Genomic DNA, 7,718 nt, shown 5'->3' with positions numbered 1-7,718 from the left:
CTAGGTAGCATTGTCTGGTCATCCATCCATACCTTACATCACAGACTGCCCGGTTGCTAGGTAACATTGTCTGGTCATCCATCTATACCTTACATCACAGCCTGCACGGTTGCTAGGTAACATTGTCTGGTCATCCATCCATACCTTACATCACAGCCTGCACGGTTGCTAGGTAGCATTGTCTGGTCATCCATCCATACCTTACATCACAGCCTGCACGGTTGCTAGGTAGCATTGTCTGGCCATCCATCCATACCTTACATCACAGACTGCCCGGTTGCTAGGTAACACTGTCTGGCCATCCATCCATACCTTACTTCACAGCCTGCACGGTTGCTAGGTAGCATTGTCTGGCCATCCATCCATACCTTACATCACAGACTGCCCGGTTGCTAGGTAACACTGTCTGGCCATCCATCCATACCTTACATCACAGCCTGCACGGTTGCCATTTTGTCGCGTCACGTTTCACAAATTTTCGGATGACTCCCAGCCGTTATTTGCGTGAAAATTGCACTTCGCGTAATTCCGAAATATTTGTAGGAGGGTCATCTTTCTTGAATACTGATATTTTCAACATGTTCCATGTGTAGGCACGTGGGGCCGTAAGCTCCCGGGAGCAGGAATGAAGTTCCACGAGAAAGTAGGTGATCTCCAAAGAAGGATAAGCGACTCCCCTGTGGTGTAGGCTGTAGCTCCATCTTGCTGCATCCATTCTCTTTAGAGGGCTAGTCCCTCGCGCGACAAAAACGGCGCACATGAGGGTAATAATGACGTCTCTGTAGACTACCTAGTCCACTGTTTTTGGATTCTGTGTAGTATCCTCGACAAAATAAGGGCCCAACGTTCCATGACCAGACAAGTGACAGGTGCTGGAGAAGTCGTCCATGTTTCTAGTTTGTGGCGACGGTTCTTCGGTGTCCTGTTGCCCCCTTTCGTTGACAGAAACCGATTCCGTATGACGGAACTTGTTATTTGGTGCTTCCTTATCAAATCGCTCCTCGGACGGTTCTTTAACATGAATCCATCATGACGCCCCACTCCGTATGACTGGAAATAATGTTCCACGATAAAGACCTTCCCATCTGTTGTGAGAACCGTAATTACAGAAATCAACACAACATTGACTTCATAATATAAATACTTCTTTGCTAGAGAAACGTGGACAGCAAAAGGGCAATAATTTTAGTGTTTGTTATGTATGCTGCAGATACTGAGCCTAGAAATTAGTCACAAAGACAACTTCAAAGAATTATAAAACGTCCCACCTACGTTGAGTCGTTTCCGACTGAAGCAAGTGTGCTCCTGAGATTAAAAGATGAACAACTATGGCCAAATCATGAATTTACTCCATGAACTCGTTATCACTGAAGATGAAATGAAATAAGATAGCGTATGGCTTTTGGTGCAGGGAGTGTCCGAGGCCATGTTTGGCTCGCCAGGCGCAGGTCTTTTGATTTGACACCCCTAGGCGACCTACGAGTTGTGATGAGGATGAGATGATGATGAAGACAACACATACACCCAGACCCCGCGCCAGAGAAATTAACCAATTATGGCTAAAATTTTCGACACTGTCGGGAATCGAACCCCGGATCCCTGTGACCAAAGGCCAGCATGCTAACCATTTAGCCATGAAGCAGTCTTCCTCCGCGGAGAAAAGCCGTGGTCTCCCCATGGTATTTCGCACGAATGACTCCATTCTGATCTAGCTAAACCTGAGAATCAGATTGTCATCAATGACCAAACAAAGAGTTATGCAGTTCTTTGGACACACTATGTAACGTGGGAATGACAACATAGTAACACAGATCGTCCTTGGAAATGTTCCCGGAAAGAGAGATCGCAGAAGAGTTCCCGTTCATGGTCGAAGATTACCGAAAGTGGAACTGGGTTGAACCTCTTTGGTGCTGAAGAAAACTGAACAGTAACCTCCTCGGAGAGAGAGCTCATATCTCAGGTTAAAGAAGCAAAATTGATATCGTTCTTATTTATTAGAGGGATTTTAATACATTTTAGGAAACTCTCGTACGAATGCTGATTTGCTCAGGGCTACTAAACGTATGGTGGTGCTGATCTTTATTTTAAGAAGTACAACTTCGCAACCATCCTCTCTGAACAAATAAAGTTCTCATTAAATTATGTATTCAGCGGACGAATTCGAAAATGCATTTCTTTGCAATACAAGAGTTGCTACATGCGGTGTGCTCCTCATGCAGCTCCAGATCGAAGGTGTGTATGCTTTAGCCCACTCCGTTATCACTCCCCCTCCCACCTCTCGCTCTATTTGGTTACCATGACTCCTCGGTAAAGCTTCTCTCTGATAAGGCTCAAAATACTACAGTATTCCCCTGGGAGGTAGACCTAAAACATGTTTGTTTGTACTAAGATAGGAGCTGGGCAGGTGTCGGGGACTGGTTCGTATTCGACTCTCCTCTCAATGTTGCGTAACACTTCTTCGACATATCACTAATTAGAACCTCTCATTTCGGAAACAAAAGTGTTTGATAATCATGCTCATTGCTTATACTAGCCTACTATCAAGTGCTGGTTCATTTCTATAACTGTGAAATAGTTTTGTTTTTGTACGTGTGGTACTACGTTTACGTGAAGTGTCCCGCTGCCAACATGGCGGACCTGGGTTGGGTTTAAAAAACGATGTTATGAATCATTACATCTCAACACGCGTATGGACGGCTCAAAGTGAATTACAAACAAGTCACAATCGATAATATAGGAGTGGATTGATTACACTTTAAAAGAAAATTTTCAAATAAAATTCAGTCATATTAATTAAATATTTATAATCAATAAACCGTAAACGTAATAGGACAGGGAAAGAATAACAACATTAAACATTTCGACATCCTGTATTTTCAGAAAGGCTTCTCCTAGCAAAGAAGAAGACAGACACTGACAAGTAAGTACTTATTTGTTTACTTGAAGCAAAATAAACTATAATACTACCTTTTTGTACTTTTGGTGTCCAGAAATTGGGGAAAAAGTAGACCCGTTAGTTCGATATAATCAAAATTTACTATATGTGGCGACAATAACGAACACTTCATACATCTTAATGGTAGTGTTATTTATGCCCTTCACACCTTTATAATAATGATAACAACAACAAAATCATCATGATTCAATGTGAATACTGCTGTATGTTCATACATCTTGTGCCTCCTTTGTTTATTAGTTTCCAATTCCACAATTAGAATATAGTCTCCGCAAACGTCTCAATACAAGTCAAATTCATGAACACCATACAAATGGTTTCTTGTTAGCATATTATAGGTATTACAAATTCAGATTTGTTCTCAGGATTATAAATAATCTCTATTAATGTACAGCACTAGTTAGTCTTGAACCAATGAAGACATACGTTCAATTATTTTCAGCTTATATATTAACAAAATTTTCAAACGCCATCAACAAATAATGTCTCGTAAGCGTAAATTGATTGTTGTTAACAGACATTTACTGTAGTTACTGACAGAATAATTTATCACAATTAAAATTCGTTTAGTACAAATCTTACCTCAATATACGGCCTCAAGATTTTATAACAAATATTAACACACAAAGTTTAAGGACAGACAGCTATGAGCGCATCGTGAAACTACCGCGTTACATTGCCCACTGTCTGCCATACCTAATGACATTAAAGATAGAAACTCAAAAATTTTAATATGTGAAGAGAAAGCCTTAATGAGTCCAATTAATTACAGATGATTGTGTTTACACTTCAAGTTTGCACTAAGCAAGTTTTTTTTTTCAAATTATACAATTGTTCAAGGTCTCATTGAAATGTTTTTTGAGTTTTTGACAACTTCATACTCTCTAAGTAATTTTCTACCCTACTCACTGGTGGTATCCATTAAGTCGTACGAGGTCATTTTGGCGACATAATTTTGTACACAGTACAAAGTAATAACATTATTTAAAGGAACAATATTCTTATTTGTATTGTGAGTGCAGCGATTTGCAATATAACTTGTATTATTTTAATTATTATAAAAGGCCGTGAAAGGTTCATCCCTCTTTCTAACTCGGTGTGTTCTGCTTCCAAACCAACGAATGTTCAATCGGTCAAAAAAGAATGAGAACGAGTTTCTCGCAGGTACACTTATCAGAAATGATTGAACTTATGTTTTTTCTGGGTATCCACAGGGTATTTATCAACATGGGAGGCGAATTAAAGTTTTATTATAGTTAAAATGAACACTGATAATATTTTAAAAGTGAGGAACATGTGCTTATTTCTTGAGAGACTATACACATTCCTACTTAAATGCTGACACGACTGACTCCAGATTTTAAAACACATTAAATATATTTACAAGTATGTGAAACTCAGGAATATTTATATTTGATAAATATTTACTACTTTCCTGATGAATTACAAAATATACGTATATTTTTAAAACATTATGTTTTATAAATGGCGCAAGTTATATGCTACATTTTCGAGTCAAAAAACAGTCATAAACGAGTCTGTGAAATAGCATGTGAACATTTCACATAATTATTGCTTATTTATGTAATAAATGTTGAATAAGACATGTGTAGTAAAAAACAACCTTTAAGGGTTAAATGGGGCTTAATATCCGGAAACAAAACTATTTATTCCTCTCATACCGTTTGACATACGAAGTTGAAATTTCACATTCTATTCCCTAAATTTTTAATAAGAAATAGTCTTAAAAACAATACACCTCTAAGGGGTTAGATGGGGTTAGCTACGGAAACGAAATTTTTCATCCCTTTTGATGCACGAACTTGCAATTTTACAAGAACGTTGATTTTTATGTCCAAGGTGTCAGATACTTCAAAATATTGTTTAAAGGGACCTATCATCTAGGTCATCGGCCCCTAATGGTACGAAATGAGATGAAATATAATGACAAATTAAAAGTCAAAAATCCTCCACTAACCAGAATTCAAAACGTGAGGACGAAGAATGGATGGATGGATGGATGGATGGATGGATGGATGGATGGATGGATGGATGGATGGATGGATATGAATTTAAAACAATCAGTGGATCCGACCCGCAGCGTCTCACATTCAGATAAACTGACGTAAAACCATAGTATTACTGACCAAGGGACTGCTTCTAAAGCACAATGATGCTTGTAGTCCCAAAATCCAGGTCATCGGCCCCTCATAATGGTACTTATTGCTAGGAAAGTAGAACCATGGTATTTGTCATGGTGCTGTACCAATCAAAAGTAGCGAATGTAACATTTTGAAGGATAGTTTTCAGTTTAAAACCGTAGCGAAACACTGGTATCTTGGTAGTGTTTACCTTAAAGTGAAAAAGGAAAGAGTTTGCGGAGAACTGCAGTCGGGTTTCTGTTTCACTCACCCCTGTCTCAGAACGAGGGTCATAATTTTTTTTTGGTGAATTATCGTTTAATACATATAAACTGTATATACTCTTGTTCAAGGAATAACGCTTTTCAAAATAACAGTAAAAGTACAAATTTTGGTCTTATTGGCAACCATCTGCTCTTAAACACAAATATTGAACACTCAATACATCAGGGATCTGCAGTGTGGAGATGTAATTATTATTATTATTATTATTATTATTATTATTATTATTATTATTATTATTACTGTTTTATGTCACACTAACAATATTTACGGTTTTCGGAGACGAAGAGGTGCCAGAATGTTGTCCCACAGTAGATGCACCGACAAGAGGCTGACGTATCTGAGTACCTTCAAATTCCATTGAACTGAGCCGCCATCTAAGCCATAAACACGAACTCAGAGGGCCAGTCCGGCGAGCGTAAAGATACTTGATGCAAATATGACAATAGAAATTGATTTATAACTATGATATATGATGGAAGATAACATTTTTTTTAAATTCATCATCTGAAAATACAATGCGTGTGTATTTTGATCAAAGAGATTCGAAGAGATGAATTACAATAATGTTATTGGCTTTACGTCCCACTAACTACTTTGACGGTTTTCGGAGACGGCGAGGTGCCGGAATTTAGTCCCGCAGGATATCTTCTACGTACCAGTAAATCTACCGACTTGAGGCTGTCGTATTTGAGCACCTTCAAATACCATCGGACTGAGGCAGGATCGAATCTGCCAAGTGGGGGTCAGAAGGCCAGCGCCTCAACCGTCTGAGCAACTCAGCCCCCCGAAATGAATTATAATTAAGCGTTCATAAGTAGCTTTATTTAATAATAATAATAATAATAATAATAATAATAATAATGTCTGAAATTCTATGGATACCTAATAAGAATGGATGACGAACGACTGACCAAAAAATCCTCAGATACATCATAGGGTTAAAGGCCACCTCCAAATGGCTAGAAGAGGTCAAGAACGATATCGAAGAAGTTGGAATTACACTAGAGATAATCCACAATAGAGAGTTCAGAAGAAGAGTCGACAGTCCACAATCATTTCAAGAGAAACCTCAAAAAAGAAAATGGACTTTCATCCACTCTTCGAAATTCTGACTCAATCTGCCGGGCTTGAACGTGTGACGTTGGTATCCACAGGCCGATACTCTACAGAGGGAGTTGTTTCTCCAATGAAAAATTTAAACGGTATCTATAATTTTGTTTGATAAGAGATACGCAAATTTACTTGATAATATTTACTCATAAGTACTACGTACTTAAGAAAAATACCGGTACATAAGAAAACTACTCGCTAAAACACCAATAAATTAATGTGAATGATAGCCGTGCCAAGCAACATAAAACTGATGGAATCCATTTAATGGACATTTGTTCTTCTACTCATTCAGAAAGATGCATTTTTACTATTTGCGCTCTTTTTCACGCAGTGTTATTTACTACACGAAAGAAGTTACAAAGTTTTCCTCAGTAGCGGAGCAAAATAAATTCTATTACTTGCCATATTAATCTTGAAACAGTTAAGGTGAGCTTATATATTTTTACCCGAATTTTATACTATGATCTCATAGTTATTTCACATATTTCACTTCAGAGACCGACAGTCTCCATGTTAAATTCTTTGAAGTGTCGATCCCTTCTTCAACACTGTACCGTAACATATTTACAAGACAAAGAAGGAATACGTACGACTGCCGGCCATTTTATGGAAAGCAAATAGTGAATGTCGCGTGGCTAGCTCCGCTCTCTGTGAGCAAGCAGGGAACTGGGAAAAGTATTGTTCATTGTTCCAATAAGGTTAAAAACCTTGACGGATCAGTGAATAAACCACACGAGGTTATAAGGATCTGACAACGTATATTTGTGAGTAACCTGGCATTTATAGCTAATAATGTAATTTCCTTTCATTTATCTAATTCAAGATGTAATTGTTATATGTCTAGCTAGATAGTTTTGCAACCATCTGTGACAATAGGCGAGGATTTTTCTTAGAACCGAAAATAAACTTCGCATGAACAAAATTCTAGCTTTGTTTTTAGGAATACAGTTTTAATACAGACAGAGAACTACAAAGTCAAAAGGGACATTATGAGATATTACTTTTATTTTTAATATATGATAATTCAAACGTGACTGAAATTGAAATATCCTGGTCTAATTTGTTCTTTCCATATTCTCGACAGGAAAATCTACTGTATGCGTACTTGTAATTTAAAATAAGACAAATTACGTTATCTAAGGTCACTAAACTTCTTTCGAGACTTCGTTAGCATAATTAGATTCCTTGACACAAATTCTTGATATCAACGAGAACAATTTCGA

At 37.8% G+C, this 7,718-nt stretch overlaps 1 protein-coding gene across 1 annotated transcript in view; it reads left to right on the top strand.

The window, feature by feature from the left end:
• Window positions 1-2,816: 2,816 nt before the first annotated feature.
• The window catches only part of LOC136885748 (uncharacterized), a 123,205-nt gene continuing 118,303 nt past the window's right edge, over window positions 2,817-7,718 (top strand). The window contains exon 1 of the mRNA XM_067158482.2: window positions 2,817-2,920. The gene's annotated coding sequence lies outside the window, so the exon portion shown is untranslated. The remainder of the gene's footprint in view (window positions 2,921-7,718) is intronic.

The sequence above is a fragment of the Anabrus simplex genome, chromosome 14 (genome assembly GCF_040414725.1).
Source record: "Anabrus simplex isolate iqAnaSimp1 chromosome 14, ASM4041472v1, whole genome shotgun sequence".
Classification (NCBI taxonomy): domain Eukaryota; kingdom Metazoa; phylum Arthropoda; class Insecta; order Orthoptera; family Tettigoniidae; genus Anabrus; species Anabrus simplex.
The sequence above is the reverse complement of the archived record's forward strand: the minus strand, read 5'-3'. Positions and strand labels throughout refer to the sequence as shown.